Raw genomic sequence first — 23,681 nt, forward strand, 5'->3', positions numbered from 1 at the left:
CAGAACATTCACTTTGTTATAGTTTCCTAGGTTATAAAACCTTAGATTGTAAATGAAAGAAGTATTAAACATATCAAAACACAATTTTAACACATGAAATTGGTTTTCAAAGATATCATAAGTGTTTTCAATCAATTAATAGACCTTAGATAGTAAAAGAAGTATTGAACATATCAAAATATAATTTGAACACATGATATGGTTTTTCAAAGGTATCATAAGTGTTTGAATCACTTAATAGACCTTAGATTGTAAAAAATATATTAAACATATGAAAACACAATTTTAAACACATGAAATTGTTTTTCAAAGATATTCATAAGTGTTTCAATCAATTAATAGACAAAGATTGTAAAAGGAATCAAAACACAATTTTAACACATGAAATTGGTTTTCAAAGATATCATAAGTGTTTTCAATCAATTAATAGCGAAAAGAACAAGTTGTAAACATCTAGTTAAGTAATACTCTTGTTTTCAATAGTTAGGATAATTTTAAACTATTATTATACAGAACATTCACTTTGTTATAGTTTCCTAGGTTATAAAACCTTAGATTGTAAATGAAAGAAGTATTAAACATATCAAAACACAATTTTAACACATTAAATTGTTTTTCAAAGATGTCATAAGTGTTTCAATCAATTAATAGACCTTAGATTGTAAAAGAAGTATTGAACATATCAAAATATAATTTGAACACATGATATACTTTATCAAAGGTATCATAAGTGTTTGAATCACTTAATAGACCTTAGATTGTAAAAAATATATTAAACATATGAAAACACAATTTTAAACACATGAAATTGTTTTTCAAAGATATTCATAAGTGTTTCAATCAATTAATAGACTAAGATTGTAAAAGGAATCAAAACACAATTTTAACACATGAAATTGGTTTTCAAAGATATCATAAGTGTTTTCAATCAATTAATAGCGAAAAGAACAAGTTGCAAACATCTAGTTAAGTAATACTCTTGTTTTCAATAGTTAGGATACTTTTAAACTATTATTATACAAAACATTCACTTTGTTATAGTTTCCTAGGTTATAAAACCTTAGATTGTAAATGAAATAAGTATTAAACATATCAAAACACAATTTTAACACATTAAATTGTTTTTCAAAGATATCATAAGTGTTTCAATCAATTAATAGACCTTAGATTGTAAAAGAAGTATTGAACATATCAAAATATAATTTGAACACATGATATACTTTTTCAAAGGTATCATAAGTGTTTGAATCACTTAATAGACCTTAGATTGTAAAAGGAATCAAAACACAATTTTAACACATGAAATTGGTTTTCAAAGATATCATAAGTGTTTTCAATCAATTAATAGACCTTAGATAGTAAAAGAAGTATTGAACATATCAAAATATAATTTGAACACATGATATGGTTTTTCAAAGGTATCATAAGTGTTTGAATCACTTAATAGACCTTAGATTGTAAAAAATATATTAAACATATGAAAACACAATTTTAAACACATGAAATTGTTTTTCAAAGATATTCATAAGTGTTTCAATCAATTAATAGACAAAGATTGTAAAAGGAATCAAAACACAATTTTAACACATGAAATTGGTTTTCAAAGATATCATAAGTGTTTTCAATCAATTAATAGCGAAAAGAACAAGTTGTAAACATCTAGTTAAGTAATACTCTTGTTTTCAATAGTTAGGATAATTTTAAACTATTATTATACAGAACATTCACTTTGTTATAGTTTCCTAGGTTATAAAACCTTAGATTGTAAATGAAAGAAGTATTAAACATATCAAAACACAATTTTAACACATTAAATTGTTTTTCAAAGATATCATAAGTGTTTCAATCAATTAATAGACCTTAGATTGTAAAAGAAGTATTGAACATATCAAAATATAATTTGAACACATGATATACTTTTTCAAAGGTATCATAAGTGTTTGAATCACTTAATAGACCTTAGATTGTAAAAAATATATTAAACATATGAAAACACAATTTTAAACACATGAAATTGTTTTTCAAAGATATTCATAAGTGTTTCAATCAATTAATAGACTAAGATTGTAAAAGGAATCAAAACACAATTTTAACACATGAAATTGGTTTTCAAAGATATCATAAGAGTTTTCAATCAATTAATAGCGAAAAGAACAAGTTGCAAACATCTAGTTAAGTAATACTCTTGTTTTCAATAGTTAGGATACTTTTAAACTATTATTATACAGAACATTCACTTTGTTATAGTTTCCTAGGTTATAAAACCTTAGATTGTAAATGAAAGAAGTATTAAACATATCAAAACACAATTTTAACACATTAAATTGTTTTTCAAAGATATCATAAGTGTTTCAATCAATTAATAGACCTTAGATTGTAAAAGAAGTATGGAACATATCAAAATATAATTTGAACACATGATATACTTTATCAAAGGTATCATAAGTGTTTGAATCACTTAATAGACCTTAGATTGTAAAAAATATATTAAACATATGAAAACACAATTTTAAACACATGAAATTGTTTTTCAAAGATATTCATAAGTGTTTCAATCAATTAATAGACTAAGATTGTAAAAGGAATCAAAACACAATTTTAACACATGAAATTGGTTTTCAAATATCATAAGTGTTTTCAATCAATTATTAGCGAAAAGAACAAGTTGCAAACATCTAGTTAAGTAATACTCTTGTTTTCAATAGTCAAAATACTTTTAAACTATTATTATACAGAACATTCACTTTGTTATAGTTTCATAGGTTATAAAACCTTAGATTGTAAATGAAAGAAGTATTAAACATATCAAAACACAATTTTAACACATTAAATTGTTTTTCAAAGATATCATAAGTGTTTCAATCAATTAATAGACCTTAGATTGTAAAAGAAGTATGGAACATATCAAAATATAATTTGAACACATGAAATGGTTTTTCAAAGGTATCATAAGTGTTTGAATCAATTACTAGACCTTAGATTGTAAAAAATATATTAAACATATGAAAACACAATTTTAAACACATGAAATTGTTTTTCAAAGATATTCATAAGTGTTTCAATCAATTAATAGACTAAGATTGTAAAAGGAATCAAAACACAATTTTAACACATGAAATTGGTTTTCAAAGATATCATAAGAGTTTTCAATCAATTAATAGCGAAAAGAACAAGTTGTAAACATCTAGTTAAGTAATACTCTTGTTTTCAATAGTTAGGATAATTTTAAACTATTATTATACAGAACATTCACTTTGTTATAGTTTCCTAGGTTATAAAACCTTAGATTGTAAATGAAAGAAGTATTAAACATATCAAAACACAATTTTAACACATTAAATTGTTTTTCAAAGATATCATAAGTGTTTCAATCAATTAATAGACCTTAGATTGTAAAAGAAGTATTGAACATATCAAAATATAATTTGAACACATGATATACTTTTTCAAACGTATCATAAGTGTTTGAATCACTTAATAGACCTTAGATTGTAAAAAATATATTAAACATATGAAAACACAATTTTAAACACATGAAATTGTTTTTCAAAGATATTCATAAGTGTTTCAATCAATTAATAGACTAAGATTGTAAAAGGAATCAAAACACAATTTTAACACATGAAATTGGTTTTCAAAGATATCATAAGAGTTTTCAATCAATTAATAGCGAAAAGAACAAGTTGCAAACATCTAGTTAAGTAATACTCTTGTTTTCAATAGTTAGGATACTTTTAAACTATTATTATACAGAACATTCACTTTGTTATAGTTTCCTAGGTTATAAAACCTTAGATTGTAAATGAAAGAAGTATTAAACATATCAAAACACAATTTTAACACATTAAATTGTTTTTCAAAGATATCATAAGTGTTTCAATCAATTAATAGACCTTAGATTGTAAAAGAAGTATGGAACATATCAAAATATAATTTGAACACATGATATACTTTATCAAAGGTATCATAAGTGTTTGAATCACTTAATACACCTTAGATTGTAAAAAATATATTAAACATATGAAAACACAATTTTAAACACATGAAATTGTTTTTCAAAGATATTCATAAGTGTTTCAATCAATTAATAGACTAAGATTGTAAAAGGAATCAAAACACAATTTTAACACATGAAAGTGGTTTTCAAAGATATCATAAGTGTTTTCATTCAATTATTAGCGAAAAGAACAAGTTGCAAACATCTAGTTAAGTAATACTCTTGTTTTCAATAGTTAGGATACTTTTAAACTATTATTATACAGAACATTCACTTTGTTATAGTTTCCTAGGTTATAAAACCTTAGATTGTAAATGAAAGAACTATTAAACATATCAAAACACAATTTTAACACATTAAATTGTTTTTCAAAGATATCATAAGTGTTTCAATCAATTAATAGACCTTAGATTGTAAAAGAAGTATTGAACATATCAAAATATAATTTGAACACATGATATGGTTTTTCAAAGGTATCATAAGTGTTTGAATCACTTAATAGACCTTAGATTGTAAAAAATATATTAAACATATGAAAACACAATTTTAAACACATGAAATTGTTTTTCAAAGATATTCATAAGTGTTTCAATCAATTAATAGACTAAGATTGTAAAAGGATCCAAAACACAATTTTAACACATGAAAGTGGTTTTCAAAGATATCATAAGTGTTTTCAATCAATTATTAGCGAAAAGAACAAGTTGCAAACATCTAGTTAAGTAATACTCTTGTTTTCAATAGTTAGGATACTTTTAAACTATTATTATACAGAACATTCACTTTGTTATAGTTTCCTAGGTTATAAAACCTTAGATTGTAAATGAAAGAAGTATTAAACATATCAAAACACAATTTTAACACATTAAATTGTTTTTCAAAGATATCATAAGTGTTTCAATCAATTAATAGACCTTAGATAGTAAAAGAAGTATTGAACATATCAAAATATAATTTGAACACATGATATGGTTTTTCAAAGGTATCATAAGTGTTTGAATCACTTAATAGACCTTAGATTGTAAAAAATATATTAAACATATGAAAACACAATTTTAAACACATGAAATTGTTTTTCAAAGATATTCATAAGTGTTTCAATCAATTAATAGACAAAGATTGTAAAAGGAATCAAAACACAATTTTAACACATGAAATTGGTTTTCAAAGATATCATAAGTGTTTTCAATCAATTAATAGCGAAAAGAACAAGTTGTAAACATCTAGTTAAGTAATACTCTTGTTTTCAATAGTTAGGATAATTTTAAACTATTATTATACAGAACATTCACTTTGTTATAGTTTCCTAGGTTATAAAACCTTAGATTGTAAATGAAAGAAGTATTAAACATATCAAAACACAATTTTAACACATTAAATTGTTTTTCAAAGATATCATAAGTGTTTCAATCAATTAATAGACCTTAGATTGTAAAAGAAGTATTGAACATATCAAAATATAATTTGAACACATGATATACTTTTTCAAAGGTATCATAAGTGTTTGAATCACTTAATAGACCTTAGATTGTAAAAAATATATTAAACATATGAAAACACAATTTTAAACACATGAAATTGTTTTTCAAAGATATTCATAAGTGTTTCAATCAATTAATAGACTAAGATTGTAAAAGGAATCAAAACACAATTTTAACACATGAAATTGGTTTTCAAAGATATCATAAGAGTTTTCAATCAATTAATAGCGAAAAGAACAAGTTGCAAACATCTAGTTAAGTAATACTCTTGTTTTCAATAGTTAGGATACTTTTAAACTATTATTATACAGAACATTCACTTTGTTATAGTTTCCTAGGTTATAAAACCTTAGATTGTAAATGAAAGAAGTATTAAACATATCAAAACACAATTTTAACACATTAAATTGTTTTTCAAAGATATCATAAGTGTTTCAATCAATTAATAGACCTTACATTGTAAAAGAAGTATGGAACATATCAAAATATAATTTGAACACATGATATACTTTTTCAAAGGTATCATAAGTGTTTGAATCACTTAATAGACCTTAGATTGTAAAAAATATATTAAACATATGAAAACACAATTTTAAACACATGAAATTGTTTTTCAAAGATATTCATAAGTGTTTCAATCAATTAATAGACTAAGATTGTAAAAGGAATCAAAACACAATTTTAACACATGAAATTGGTTTTCAAAGATATCATAAGAGTTTTCAATCAATTAATAGCGAAAAGAACAAGTTGCAAACATCTAGTTAAGTAATACTCTTGTTTTCAATAGTTAGGATACTTTTAAACTATTATTATACAGAACATTCACTTTGTTATAGTTTCCTAGGTTATAAAACCTTAGATTGTAAATGAAAGAAGTATTAAACATATCAAAACACAATTTTAACACATTAAATTGTTTTTCAAAGATATCATAAGTGTTTCAATCAATTAATAGACCTTAGATTGTAAAAGAAGTATGGAACATATCAAAATATAATTTGAACACATGATATACTTTATCAAAGGTATCATAAGTGTTTGAATCACTTAATAGACCTTAGATTGTAAAAAATATATTAAACATATGAAAACACAATTTTAAACACATGAAATTGTTTTTCAAAGATATTCATAAGTGTTTCAATCAATTAATAGACTAAGATTGTAAAAGGAATCAAAACACAATTTTAACACATGAAATTGGTTTTCAAATATCATAAGTGTTTTCAATCAATTATTAGCGAAAAGAACAAGTTGCAAACATCTAGTTAAGTAATACTCTTGTTTTCAATAGTCAAAATACTTTTAAACTATTATTATACAGAACATTCACTTTGTTATAGTTTCATAGGTTATAAAACCTTAGATTGTAAATGAAAGAAGTATTAAACATATCAAAACACAATTTTAACACATTAAATTGTTTTTCAAAGATATCATAAGTGTTTCAATCAATTAATAGACCTTAGATTGTAAAAGAAGTATGGAACATATCAAAATATAATTTGAACACATGAAATGGTTTTTCAAAGGTATCATAAGTGTTTGAATCAATTACTAGACCTTAGATTGTAAAAAATATATTAAACATATGAAAACAAAATTTTAAACACATGAAATTGTTTTTCAAAGATATTCATAAGTGTTTCAATCAATTAATAGACTAAGATTGTAAAAGGAATCAAAACACAATTTTAACACATGAAATTGGTTTTCAAAGATATCATAAGAGTTTTCAATCAATTAATAGCGAAAAGAACAAGTTGCAAACATCTAGTTAAGTAATACTCTTGTTTTCAATAGTTAGGATACTTTTAAACTATTATTATACAGAACATTCACTTTGTTATAGTTTCCTAGGTTATAAAACCTTAGATTGTAAATGAAAGAAGTATTAAACATATGAAAACACAATTTTAACACATTAAATTGTTTTTCAAAGATATCATAAGTGTTTCAATCAATTAATAGACCTTAGATTGTAAAAGAAGTATTGAACATATGAAAATATAATTTGAACACATGAAATGGTTTTTCAAAGGTATCATAAGTGTTTGAATCAATTAATAGACCTTAGATTGTAAAAAATATATTAAACATATGAAAACACAATTTTAAACACATGAAATTGTTTTTCAAAGATATTCATAAGTGTTTCAATCAATTAATAGACAAAGATTGTAAAAGGAATCAAAACACAATTTTAACACATGAAATTGGTTTTCAAAGATATCATAAGTGTTTTCAATCAATTAATAGCGAAAAGAACAAGTTGCAAACATCTAGTTAAGTAATACTCTTGTTTTCAATAGTTAGGATACTTTTAAACTATTATTATACAGAACATTCACTTTGTTATAGTTTCCTAGGTTATAAAACCTTAGATTGTAAATGAAAGAAGTATTAAACATATCAAAACACAATTTTAACACATTAAATTGTTTTTCAAAGATATCATAAGTGTTTCAATCAATTAATAGACCTTAGATTGTAAAAGAAGTATTGAACATATCAAAATATAATTTGAACACATGATATACTTTTTCAAAGGTATCATAAGTGTTTGAATCACTTAATAGACCTTAGATTGTAAAAGGAATCAAAACACAATTTTAACACATGAAATTGGTTTTCAAAGATATCATAAGTGTTTTCAATCAATTAATAGCGAAAAGAACAAGTTGCAAACATCTAGTTAAGTAATACTCTTGTTTTCAATAGTTAGGATACTTTTAAACTATTATTATACAGAACATTCACTTTGTTATAGTTTCCTAGGTTATAAAACCTTAGATTGTAAATGAAAGAAGTATTAAACATATCAAAACACAATTTTAACACATAAAATTGTTTTTCAAAGATATCATAAGTGTTTCAATCAATTAATAGACCTTAGATTGTAAAAGAAGTATTGAACATATCAAAATATAATTTGAACACATGATATGGTTTTTCAAAGGTATCATAAGTGTTTGAATCACTTAATAGACCTTAGATTGTAAAAAATATATTAAACATATGAAAACACAATTTTAAACACATGAAATTGTTTTTCAAAGATATTCATAAGTGTTTCAATCAATTAATAGACAAAGATTGTAAAAGGAATCAAAACACAATTTTAACACATGAAATTGGTTTTCAAAGATATCATAAGTGTTTTCAATCAATTAATAGCGAAAAGAACAAGTTGCAAACATCTAGTTAAGTAATACTCTTGTTTTCAATAGTTAGGATACTTTTAAACTATTATTATACAGAACATTCACTTTGTTATAGTTTCCTAGGTTATAAAACCTTAGATTGTAAATGAAAGAAGTATTAAACATATCAAAACACAATTTTAACACATTAAATTGTTTTTCAAAGATATCATAAGTGTTTCAATCAATTAATAGACCTTAGATTGTAAAAGAAGTATTGAACATATCAAAATATAATTTGAACACATGATATACTTTTTCAAAGGTATCATAAGTGTTTGAATCACTTAATAGACCTTAGATTGTAAAAGGAATCAAAACACAATTTTAACACATGAAATTGGTTTTCAAAGATATCATAAGTGTTTTCAATCAATTAATAGCGAAAAGAACAAGTTGCAAACATCTAGTTAAGTAATACTCTTGTTTTCAATAGTTAGGATACTTTTAAACTATTATTATACAGAACATTCACTTTGTTATAGTTTCCTAGGTTATAAAACCTTAGATTGTAAATGAAAGAAGTATTAAACATATCAAAACACAATTTTAACACATAAAATTGTTTTTCAAAGATATCATAAGTGTTTCAATCAATTAATAGACCTTAGATTGTAAAAGAAGTATTGAACATATCAAAATATAATTTGAACACATGATATGGTTTTTCAAAGGTATCATAAGTGTTTGAATCACTTAATAGACCTTAGATTGTAAAAAATATATTAAACATATGAAAACACAATTTTAAACACATGAAATTGTTTTTCAAAGATATTCATAAGTGTTTCAATCAATTAATAGACAAAGATTGTAAAAGGAATCAAAACACAATTTTAACACATGAAATTGGTTTTCAAAGATATCATAAGTGTTTTCAATCAATTAATAGCGAAAAGAACAAGTTGCAAACATCTAGTTAAGTAATACTCTTGTTTTCAATAGTTAGGATACTTTTAAACTATTATTATACAGAACATTCACTTTGTTATAGTTTCCTAGGTTATAAAACCTTAGATTGTAAATGAAAGAAGTATTAAACATATCAAAACACAATTTTAACACATTAAATTGTTTTTCAAAGATATCATAAGTGTTTCAATCAATTAATAGACCTTAGATTGTAAAAGAAGTATTGAACATATCAAAATATAATTTGAACACATGATATACTTTTTCAAAGGTATCATAAGTGTTTGAATCACTTAATAGACCTTAGATTGTAAAAGGAATCAAAACACAATTTTAACACATGAAATTGGTTTTCAAAGATATCATAAGTGTTTTCAATCAATTAATAGCGAAAAGAACAAGTTGCAAACAGCTAGTTAAGTAATACTCTTGTTTTCAATAGTTAGGATACTTTTAAACTATTATTATACAGAACATTCACTTTGTTATAGTTTCCTAGGTTATAAAACCTTAGATTGTAAATGAAAGAAGTATTAAACATATCAAAACACAATTTTAACACATTAAATTGTTTTTCAAAGATATCATAAGTGTTTCAATCAATTAATAGACCTTAGATTGTAAAAGAAGTATTGAACATATGAAAATATAATTTGAACACATGAAATGGTTTTTCAAAGGTATCATAAGTGTTTGAATCAATTAATAGACCTTAGATTGTAAAAAATATATTAAACATATGAAAACACAATTTTAAACACATGAAATTGTTTTTCAAAGATATTCATAAGTGTTTCAATCAATTAATAGACTAAGATTGTAAAAGGAATCAAAACACAATTTTAACACATGAAATTGGTTTTCAAATATCATAAGTGTTTTCAATCAATTATTAGCGAAAAGAACAAGTTGCAAACATCTAGTTAAGTAATACTCTTGTTTTCAATAGTCAAAATACTTTTAAACTATTATTATACAGAACATTCACTTTGTTATAGTTTCATAGGTTATAAAACCTTAGATTGTAAATGAAAGAAGTATTAAACATATCAAAACACAATTTTAACACATTAAATTGTTTTTCAAAGATATCATAAGTGTTTCAATCAATTAATAGACCTTAGATTGTAAAAGAAGTATGGAACATATCAAAATATAATTTGAACACATGAAATGGTTTTTCAAAGGTATCATAAGTGTTTGAATCAATTACTAGACCTTAGATTGTAAAAAATATATTAAACATATGAAAACACAATTTTAAACACATGAAATTGTTTTTCAAAGATATTCATAAGTGTTTCAATCAATTAATAGACTAAGATTGTAAAAGGAATCAAAACACAATTTTAACACATGAAATTGGTTTTCAAAGATATCATAAGAGTTTTCAATCAATTAATAGCGAAAAGAACAAGTTGCAAACATCTAGTTAAGTAATACTCTTGTTTTCAATAGTTAGGATACTTTTAAACTATTATTATACAGAACATTCACTTTGTTATAGTTTCCTAGGTTATAAAACCTTAGATTGTAAATGAAAGAAGTATTAAACATATTAAAACACAATTTTAACACATTAAATTGTTTTTCAAAGATATCATAAGTGTTTCAATCAATTAATAGACCTTAGATTGTAAAAGAAGTATTGAACATATGAAAATATAATTTGAACACATGAAATGGTTTTTCAAAGGTATCATAAGTGTTTGAATCAATTAATAGACCTTAGATTGTAAAAAATATATTAAACATATGAAAACACAATTTTAAACACATGAAATTGTTTTTCAAAGATATTCATAAGTGTTTCAATCAATTAATAGACAAAGATTGTAAAAGGAATCAAAACACAATTTTAACACATGAAATTGGTTTTCAAAGATATCATAAGTGTTTTCAATCAATTAATAGCGAAAAGAACAAGTTGCAAACATCTAGTTAAGTAATACTCTTGTTTTCAATAGTTAGGATACTTTTAAACTATTATTATACAGAACATTCACTTTGTTATAGTTTCCTAGGTTATAAAACCTTAGATTGTAAATGAAAGAAGTATTAAACATATCAAAACACAATTTTAACACATTAAATTGTTTTTCAAAGATATCATAAGTGTTTCAATCAATTAATAGACCTTAGATTGTAAAAGAAGTATTGAACATATCAAAATATAATTTGAACACATGATATACTTTTTCAAAGGTATCATAAGTGTTTGAATCACTTAATAGACCTTAGATTGTAAAAGGAATCAAAACACAATTTTAACACATGAAATTGGTTTTCAAAGATATCATAAGTGTTTTCAATCAATTAATAGCGAAAAGAACAAGTTGCAAACATCTAGTTAAGTAATACTCTTGTTTTCAATAGTTAGGATACTTTTAAACTATTATTATACAGAACATTCACTTTGTTATAGTTTCCTAGGTTATAAAACCTTAGATTGTAAATGAAAGAAGTATTAAACATATCAAAACACAATTTTAACACATTAAATTGTTTTTCAAAGATATCATAAGTGTTTCAATCAATTAATAGACCTTAGATTGTAAAAGAAGTATTGAACATATCAAAATATAATTTGAACACATGATATGGTTTTTCAAAGGTATCATAAGTGTTTGAATCACTTAATAGACCTTAGATTGTAAAAAATATATTAAACATATGAAAACACAATTTTAAACACATGAAATTGTTTTTCAAAGATATTCATAAGTGTTTCAATCAATTAATAGACAAAGATTGTAAAAGGAATCAAAACACAATTTTAACACATGAAATTGGTTTTCAAAGATATCATAAGTGTTTTCAATCAATTAATAGCGAAAAGAACAAGTTGCAAACATCTAGTTAAGTAATACTCTTGTTTTCAATAGTTAGGATACTTTTAAACTATTATTATACAGAACATTCACTTTGTTATAGTTTCCTAGGTTATAAAACCTTAGATTGTAAATGAAAGAAGTATTAAACATATCAAAACACAATTTTAACACATTAAATTGTTTTTCAAAGATATCATAAGTGTTTCAATCAATTAATAGACCTTAGATTGTAAAAGAAGTATTGAACATATCAAAATATAATTTGAACACATGATATCCTTTTTCAAAGGTATCATAAGTGTTTGAATCACTTAATAGACCTTAGATTGTAAAAGGAATCAAAACACAATTTTAACACATGAAATTTGTTTTCAAAGATATCATAAGTGTTTTCAATCAATTAATAGCGAAAAGAACAAGTTGCAAACAGCTAGTTAAGTAATACTCTTGTTTTCAATAGTTAGGATACTTTTAAACTATTATTATACAGAACATTCACTTTGTTATAGTTTCCTAGGTTATAAAACCTTAGATTGTAAATGAAAGAAGTATTAAACATATCAAAACACAATTTTAACACATTAAATTGTTTTTCAAAGATATCATAAGTGTTTCAATCAATTAATAGACCTTAGATTGTAAAAGAAGTATTGAACATATCAAAATATAATTTGAACACATGAAATGGTTTTTCAAAGGTATCATAAGTGTTTGAATCAATTAATAGACCTTAGATTGTAAAAAATATATTAAACATATGAAAACACAATTTTAAACACATGAAATTGTTTTTCAAAGATATTCATAAGTGTTTCAATCAATTAATAGACTAAGATTGTAAAAGGAATCAAAACACAATTTTAACACATGAAATTGGTTTTCAAATATCATAAGTGTTTTCAATCAATTATTAGCGAAAAGAACAAGTTGCAAACATCTAGTTAAGTAATACTCTTGTTTTCAATAGTCAAAATACTTTTAAACTATTATTATACAGAACATTCACTTTGTTATAGTTTCATAGGTTATAAAACCTTAGATTGTAAATGAAAGAAGTATTAAACATATCAAAACACAATTTTAACACATTAAATTGTTTTTCAAAGATATCATAAGTGTTTCAATCAATTAATAGACCTTAGATTGTAAAAGAAGTATGGAACATATCAAAATATAATTTGAACACATGAAATGGTTTTTCAAAGGTATCATAAGTGTTTGAATCAATTACTAGACCTTAGATTGTAAAAAATATATTAAACATATGAAAACACAATTTTAAACACATGAAATTGTTTTTCAAAGATATTCATAAGTGTTTCAATCAATTAATAGACTAAGATTGTAAAAGGAATCAAAACACAATTTTAACACATGAAATTGGTTTTCAAAGATATCATAAGAGTTTTCAATCAATTAATAGCGAAAAGAACAAGTTGCAAACATCTAGTTAAGTAATACTCTTGTTTTCAATAGTTAGGATACTTTTAAACTATTATTATACAGAACATTCACTTTGTTATAGTTTCCTAGGTTATAAAACCTTAGATTGTAAATGAAAGAAGTATTAAACATATCAAAACACAATTTTAACACATTAAATTGTTTTTCAAAGATATCATAAGTGTTTCAATCAATTAATAGACCTTAGATTGTAAAAGAAGTATTGAACATATGAAAATATAATTTGAACACATGAAATGGTTTTTCAAAGGTATCATAAGTGTTTGAATCAATTAATAGACCTTAGATTGTAAAAAATATATTAAACATATGAAAACACAATTTTAAACACATGAAATTGTTTTTCAAAGATATTCATAAGTGTTTCAATCAATTAATAGACAAAGATTGTAAAAGGAATCAAAACACAATTTTAACACATGAAATTGGTTTTCAAAGATATCATAAGTGTTTTCAATCAATTAATAGCGAAAAGAACAAGTTGCAAACATCTAGTTAAGTAATACTCTTGTTTTCAATAGTTAGGATACTTTTAAACTATTATTATACAGAACATTCACTTTGTTATAGTTTCCTAGGTTATAAAACCTTAGATTGTAAATGAAAGAAGTATTAAACATATCAAAACACAATTTTAACACATTAAATTGTTTTTCAAAGATATCATAAGTGTTTCAATCAATTAATAGACCTTAGATTGTAAAAGAAGTATGGAACATATCAAAATATAATTTGAACACATGATATACTTTATCAAAGGTATCATAAGTGTTTGAATCACTTAATAGACCTTAGATTGTAAAAAATATATTAAACATATGAAAACACAATTTTAAACACATGAAATTGTTTTTCAAAGATATTCATAAGTGTTTCAATCAATTAATAGACTAAGATTGTAAAAGGAATCAAAACACAATTTTAACACATGAAATTGGTTTTCAAATATCATAAGTGTTTTCAATCAATTATTAGCGAAAAGAACAAGTTGCAAACATCTAGTTAAGTAATACTCTTGTTTTCAATAGTCAAAATACTTTTAAACTATTATTATACAGAACATTCACTTTGTTATAGTTTCATAGGTTATAAAACCTTAGATTGTAAATGAAAGAAGTATTAAACATATCAAAACACAATTTTAACACATTAAATTGTTTTTCAAAGATATCATAAGTGTTTCAATCAATTAATAGACCTTAGATTGTAAAAGAAGTATGGAACATATCAAAATATAATTTGAACACATGAAATGGTTTTTCAAAGGTATCATAAGTGTTTGAATCAATTACTAGACCTTAGATTGTAAAAAATATATTAAACATATGAAAACACAATTTTAAACACATGAAATTGTTTTTCAAAGATATTCATAAGTGTTTCAATCAATTAATAGACTAAGATTGTAAAAGGAATCAAAACACAATTTTAACACATGAAATTGGTTTTCAAAGATATCATAAGAGTTTTCAATCAATTAATAGCGAAAAGAACAAGTTGCAAACATCTAGTTAAGTAATACTCTTGTTTTCAATAGTTAGGATACTTTTAAACTATTATTATACAGAACATTCACTTTGTTATAGTTTCCTAGGTTATAAAACCTTAGATTGTAAATGAAAGAAGTATTAAACATATGAAAACACAATTTTAACACATTAAATTGTTTTTCAAAGATATCATAAGTGTTTCAATCAATTAATAGACCTTAGATTGTAAAAGAAGTATTGAACATATGAAAATATAATTTGAACACATGAAATGGTTTTTCAAAGGTATCATAAGTGTTTGAATCAATTAATAGACCTTAGATTGTAAAAAATATATTAAACATATGAAAACACAATTTTAAACACATGAAATTGTTTTTCAAAGATATTCATAAGTGTTTCAATCAATTAATAGACAAAGATTGTAAAAGGAATCAAAACACAATTTTAACACATGAAATTGGTTTTCAAAGATATCATAAGTGTTTTCAATCAATTAATAGCGAAAAGAACAAGTTGCAAACATCTAGTTAAGTAATACTCTTGTTTTCAATAGTTAGGATACTTTTAAACTATTATTATACAGAACATTCACTTTGTTATAGTTTCCTAGGTTATAAAACCTTAGATTGTAAATGAAAGAAGTATTAAACATATCAAAACACAATTTTAACACATTAAATTGTTTTTCAAAGATATCATAAGTGTTTCAATCAATTAATAGACCTTAGATTGTAAAAGAAGTATGGAACATATCAAAATATAATTTGAACACATGATATACTTTATCAAAGGTATCATAAGTGTTTGAATCACTTAATAGACCTTAGATTGTAAAAAATATATTAAACATATGAAAACACAATTTTAAACACATGAAATTGTTTTTCAAAGATATTCATAAGTGTTTCAATCAATTAATAGACTAAGATTGTAAAAGGAATCAAAACACAATTTTAACACATGAAATTGGTTTTCAAATATCATAAGTGTTTTCAATCAATTATTAGCGAAAAGAACAAGTTGCAAACATCTAGTTAAGTAATACTCTTGTTTTCAATAGTCAAAATACTTTTAAACTATTATTATACAGAACATTCACTTTGTTATAGTTTCATAGGTTATAAAACCTTAGATTGTAAATGAAAGAAGTATTAAACATATCAAAACACAATTTTAACACATTAAATTGTTTTTCAAAGATATCATAAGTGTTTCAATCAATTAATAGACCTTAGATTGTAAAAGAAGTATGGAACATATCAAAATATAATTTGAACACATGAAATGGTTTTTCAAAGGTATCATAAGTGTTTGAATCAATTACTAGACCTTAGATTGTAAAAAATATATTAAACATATGAAAACACAATTTTAAACACATGAAATTGTTTTTCAAAGATATTCATAAGTGTTTCAATCAATTAATAGACTAAGATTGTAAAAGGAATCAAAACACAATTTTAACACATGAAATTGGTTTTCAAAGATATCATAAGAGTTTTCAATCAATTAATAGCGAAAAGAACAAGTTGCAAACATCTAGTTAAGTAATACTCTTGTTTTCAATAGTTAGGATACTTTTAAACTATTATTATACAGAACATTCACTTTGTTATAGTTTCCTAGGTTATAAAACCTTAGATTGTAAATGAAAGAAGTATTAAACATATGAAAACACAATTTTAACACATTAAATTGTTTTTCAAAGATATCATAAGTGTTTCAATCAATTAATAGACCTTAGATTGTAAAAGAAGTATTGAACATATGAAAATATAATTTGAACACATGAAATGGTTTTTCAAAGGTATCATAAGTGTTTGAATCAATTAATAGACCTTAGATTGTAAAAAATATATTAAACATATGAAAACACAATTTTAAACACATGAAATTGTTTTTCAAAGATATTCATAAGTGTTTCAATCAATTAATAGACAAAGATTGTAAAAGGAATCAAAACACAATTTTAACACATGAAATTGGTTTTCAAAGATATCATAAGTGTTTTCAATCAATTAATAGCGAAAAGAACAAGTTGCAAACATCTAGTTAAGTAATACTCTTGTTTTCAATAGTTAGGATACTTTTAAACTATTATTATACAGAACATTCACTTTGTTATAGTTTCCTAGGTTATAAAACCTTAGATTGTAAATGAAAGAAGTATTAAACATATCAAAACACAATTTTAACACATTAAATTGTTTTTCAAAGATATCATAAGTGTTTCAATCAATTAATAGACCTTAGATTGTAAAAGAAGTATTGAACATATCAAAATATAATTTGAACACATGATATACTTTTTCAAAGGTATCATAAGTGTTTGAATCACTTAATAGACCTTAGATTGTAAAAGGAATCAAAACACAATTTTAACACATGAAATTGGTTTTCAAAGATATCATAAGTGTTTTCAATCAATTAATAGCGAAAAGAACAAGTTGCAAACATCTAGTTAAGTAATACTCTTGTTTTCAATAGTTAGGATACTTTTAAACTATTATTATACAGAACATTCACTTTGTTATAGTTTCCTAGGTTATAAAACCTTAGATTGTAAATGAAAGAAGTATTAAACATATCAAAACACAATTTTAACACATTAAATTGTTTTTCAAAGATATCATAAGTGTTTCAATCAATTAATAGACCTTAGATTGTAAAAGAAGTATTGAACATATGAAAATATAATTTGAACACATGAAATGGTTTTTCAAAGGTATCATAAGTGTTTGAATCAATTAATAGACCTTAGATTGTAAAAAATAAATTAAACATATGAAAACACAATTTTAAACACATGAAATTGTTTTTCAAAGATATTCATAAGTGTTTCAATCAATTAATAGACTAAGATTGTAAAAGGAATCAAAACACAATTTTAACACATGAAATTGGTTTTCAAATATCATAAGTGTTTTCAATCAATTATTAGCGAAAAGAACAAGTTGCAAACATCTAGTTAAGTAATACTCTTGTTTTCAATAGTCAAAATACTTTTAAACTATTATTATACAGAACATTCACTTTGTTATAGTTTCATAGGTTATAAAACCTTAGATTGTAAATGAAAGAAGTATTAAACATATCAAAACACAATTTTAACACATTAAATTGTTTTTCAAAGATATCATAAGTGTTTCAATCAATTAATAGACCTTAGATTGTAAAAGAAGTATGGAACATATCAAAATATAATTTGAACACATGAAATGGTTTTTCAAAGGTATCATAAGTGTTTGAATCAATTACTAGACCTTAGATTGTAAAAAATATATTAAACATATGAAAACACAATTTTAAACACATGAAATTGTTTTTCAAAGATATTCATAAGTGTTTCAATCAATTAATAGACTAAGATTGTAAAAGGAATCAAAACACAATTTTAACACATGAAATTGGTTTTCAAAGATATCATAAGAGTTTTCAATCAATTAATAGCGAAAAGAACAAGTTGCAAACATCTAGTTAAGTAAATACTCTTGTTTTCAATAGTTAGGATACTTTTAAACTATTATTATACAGAACATTCACTTTGTTATAGTTTCCTAGGTTATAAAACCTTAGATTGTAAATGAAAGAAGTATTAAACATATCAAAACACAATTTTAACACATTAAATTGTTTTTCAAAGATATCATAAGTGTTTCAATCAATTAATAGACCTTAGATTGTAAAAGAAGTATTGAACATATGAAAATATAATTTGAACACATGAAATGGTTTTTCAAAGGTATCATAAGTGTTTGAATCAATTAATAGACCTTAGATTGTAAAAAATATATTAAACATATGAAAACACAATTTTAAACACATGAAATTGTTTTTCAAAGATATTCATAAGTGTTTCAATCAATTAATAGACTAAGATTGTAAAAGGAATCAAAACACAATTTTAACACATGAAATTGGTTTTCAAATATCATAAGTGTTTTCAATCAATTATTAGCGAAAAGAACAAGTTGCAAACATCTAGTTAAGTAATACTCTTGTTTTCAATAGTCAAAATACTTTTAAACTATTATTATACAGAACATTCACTTTGTTATAGTTTCATAGGTTATAAAACCTTAGATTGTAAATGAAAGAAGTATTAAACATATCAAAACACAATTTTAACACATTAAATTGTTTTTCAAAGATATCATAAGTGTTTCAATCAATTAATAGACCTTAGATTGTAAAAGAAGTATGGAACATATCAAAATATAATTTGAACACATGAAATGGTTTTTCAAAGGTATCATAAGTGTTTGAATCAATTACTAGACCTTAGATTGTAAAAAATATATTAAACATATGAAAACACAATTTTAAACACATGAAATTGTTTTTTCAAAGATATTCATAAGTGTTTCAATCAATTAATAGACTAAGATTGTAAAAGGAATCAAAACACAATTTTAACACATGAAATTGGTTTTCAAAGATATCATAAGAGTTTTCAATCAATTAATAGCGAAAAGAACAAGTTGCAAACATCTAGTTAAGTAATACTCTTGTTTTCAATAGTTAGGATACTTTTAAACTATTATTATACAGAACATTCACTTTGTTATAGTTTCCTAGGTTATAAAACCTTAGATTGTAAATGAAAGAAGTATTAAACATATCAAAACACAATTTTAACACATTAAATTGTTTTTCAAAGATATCATAAGTGTTTCAATCAATTAATAGACCTTAGATTGTAAAAAATATATTAAACATATGAAAACACAATTTTAAACACATGAAATTGTTTTTCAAAGATATTCATAAGTGTTTCAATGAATTAATAGACTAAGATTGTAAAAGGAATCAAAACACAATTTTAACACATGAAATTGTTTTTCAAAGATATCATAAGTGTTTTCAATCATTTAGTAGCGAAAAGAACAAGTTGCAAACATCTAGTTAAGTAATACTCTTGTTTTCAATAGTCAAAATACTTTTAAACTATTATTATACAGAACATTCACTTTGTTATAGTTTCATAGATTATAAAACCTTAGATTGTAAATGAAAGAAGTATTAAACATATCAAAACACAATTTTAACACATTAAATTGTTTTTCAAAGATATCATAAGTGTTTCAATCAATTAATAGACCTTAGATTGTAAAAGAAGTATGGAACATATCAAAATATAATTTGAACACATGAAATGGTTTTTCAAAGGTATCATAAGTGTTTGAATCAATTACTAGACCTTAGATTGTAAAAAATATATTAAACATATGAAAACACAATTTTAAACACATGAAATTGTTTTTCAAAGATATTCATAAGTGTTTCAATCAATTAATAGACTAAGATTGTAAAAGGAATCAAAACACAATTTTAACACATGAAATTGGTTTTCAAAGATATCATAAGAGTTTTCAATCAATTAATAGCGAAAAGAACAAGTTGCAAACATCTAGTTAAGTAATACTCTTGTTTTCAATAGTTAGGATACTTTTAAACTATTATTATACAGAACATTCACTTTGTTATAGTTTCCTAGGTTATAAAACCTTAGATTGTAAATGAAAGAAGTATTAAACATATCAAAACACAATTTTAACACATTAAATTGTTTTTCAAAGATATCATAAGCGTTTCAATCAATTAATAGACCTTAGATTGTAAAAGAAGTATTGAACATATGAAAATATAATTTGAACACATGAAATGGTTTTTCAAAGGTATCATAAGTGTTTGAATCAATTAATAGACCTTAGATTGTAAAAAATATATTAAACATATGAAAACACAATTTTAAACACATGAAATTGTTTTTCAAAGATATTCATAAGTGTTTCAATCAATTAATAGACTAAGATTGTAAAAGGAATCAAAACACAATTTTAACACATGAAATTGGTTTTCAAATATCATAAGTGTTTTCAATCAATTATTAGCGAAAAGAACAAGTTGCAAACATCTAGTTAAGTAATACTCTTGTTTTCAATAGTCAAAATACTTTTAAACTATTATTATACAGAACATTCACTTTGTTATAGTTTCATAGGTTATAAAACCTTAGATTGTAAATGAAAGAAGTATTAAACATATCAAAACACAATTTTAACACATTAAATTGTTTTTCAAAGATATCATAAGTGTTTCAATCAATTAATAGACCTTAGATTGTAAAAGAAGTATGGAACATATCAAAATATAATTTGAACACATGAAATGGTTTTTCAAAGGTATCATAAGTGTTTGAATCAATTACTAGACCTTAGATTGTAAAAAATATATTAAACATATGAAAACACAATTTTAAACACATGAAATTGTTTTTTCAAAGATATTCATAAGTGTTTCAATCAATTAATAGACTAAGATTGTAAAAGGAATCAGAACACAATTTTAACACATGAAATTGGTTTTCAAAGATATCATAAGAGTTTTCAATCAATTAATAGCGAAAAGAACAAGTTGCAAACATCTAGTTAAGTAATACTCTTGTTTTCAATAGTTAGGATACTTTTAAACTATTATTATACAGAACATTCACTTTGTTATAGTTTCCTAGGTTATAAAACCTTAGATTGTAAATGAAAGAAGTATTAAACATATCAAAACACAATTTTAACACATTAAATTGTTTTTCAAAGATATCATAAGTGTTTCAATCAATTAATAGACCTTAGATTGTAAAAAATATATTAAACATATGAAAACACAATTTTAAACACATGAAATTGTTTTTCAAAGATATTCATAAGTGTTTCAATGAATTAATAGACTAAGATTGTAAAAGGAATCAAAACACAATTTTAACACATGAAATTGTTTTTCAAAGATATCATAAGTGTTTTCAATCATTTAGTAGCGAAAAGAACAAGTTGCAAACATCTAGTTAAGTAATACTCTTGTTTTCAATAGTCAAAATACTTTTAAACTATTATTATACAGAACATTCACTTTGTTATAGTTTCATAGGTTATAAAACCTTAGATTGTAAATGAAAGAAGTATTAAACATATCAAAACACAATTTTAACACATTAAATTGTTTTTCAAAGATATCATAAGTGTTTCAATCAATTAATAGACCTTAGATTGTAAAAGAAGTATGGAACATATCAAAATATAATTTGAACACATGAAATGGTTTTTCAAAGGTATCATAAGTGTTTGAATCAATTACTAGACCTTAGATTGTAAAAAATATATTAAACATATGAAAACACAATTTTAAACACATGAAATTGTTTTTCAAAGATATTCATAAGTGTTTCAATCAATTAATAGACTAAGATTGTAAAAGGAATCAAAACACAATTTTAACACATGAAATTGGTTTTCAAAGATATCATAAGAGTTTTCAATCAATTAATAGCGAAAAGAACAAGTTGCAAACATCTAGTTAAGTAATACTCTTGTTTTCAATAGTTAGGATACTTTTAAACTATTATTATACAGAACATTCACTTTGTTATAGTTTCCTAGGTTATAAAACCTTAGATTGTAAATGAAAGAAGTATTAAACATATCAAAACACAATTTTAACACATTAAATTGTTTTTCAAAGATATCATAAGCGTTTCAATCAATTAATAGACCTTAGATTGTAAAAGAAGTATTGAACATATGAAAATATAATTTGAACACATGAAATGGTTTTTCAAAGGTATCATAAGTGTTTGAATCAATTAATAGACCTTAGATTGTAAAAAATATATTAAACATATGAAAACACAATTTTAAACACATGAAATTGTTTTTCAAAGATATTCATAAGTGTTTCAATCAATTAATAGACTAAGATTGTAAAAGGTATCAAAACACAATTTTAACACATGAAATTGGTTTTCAAATATCATAAGTGTTTTCAATCAATTATTAGCGAAAAGAACAAGTTGCAAACATCTAGTTAAGTAATACTCTTGTTTTCAATAGTCAAAATACTTTTAAACTATTATTATACAGAACATTCACTTTGTTATAGTTTCATAGGTTATAAAACCTTAGATTGTAAATGAAAGAAGTATTAAACATATCAAAACACAATTTTAACACATTAAATTGTTTTTCAAAGATATCATAAGTGTTTCAATCAATTAATAGACCTTAGATTGTAAAAGAAGTATGGAACATATCAAAATATAATTTGAACACATGATATACTTTTTCAAAGGTATCATAAGTGTTTGAATCACTTAATAGACCTTAGATTGTAAAAGGAATCAAAACACAATTTTAACACATGAAATTGGTTTTCAAAGATATCATAAGTGTTTTCAATCAATTAATAGCGAAAAGAACAAGTTGCAAACATCTAGTTAAGTAATACTCTTGTTTTCAATAGTT

This window comes from Phaseolus vulgaris, chromosome 7 (genome assembly GCF_051622355.1).
Source record: "Phaseolus vulgaris cultivar YP4 chromosome 7, ASM5162235v1, whole genome shotgun sequence".
Lineage (NCBI taxonomy): Eukaryota > Viridiplantae > Streptophyta > Magnoliopsida > Fabales > Fabaceae > Phaseolus > Phaseolus vulgaris.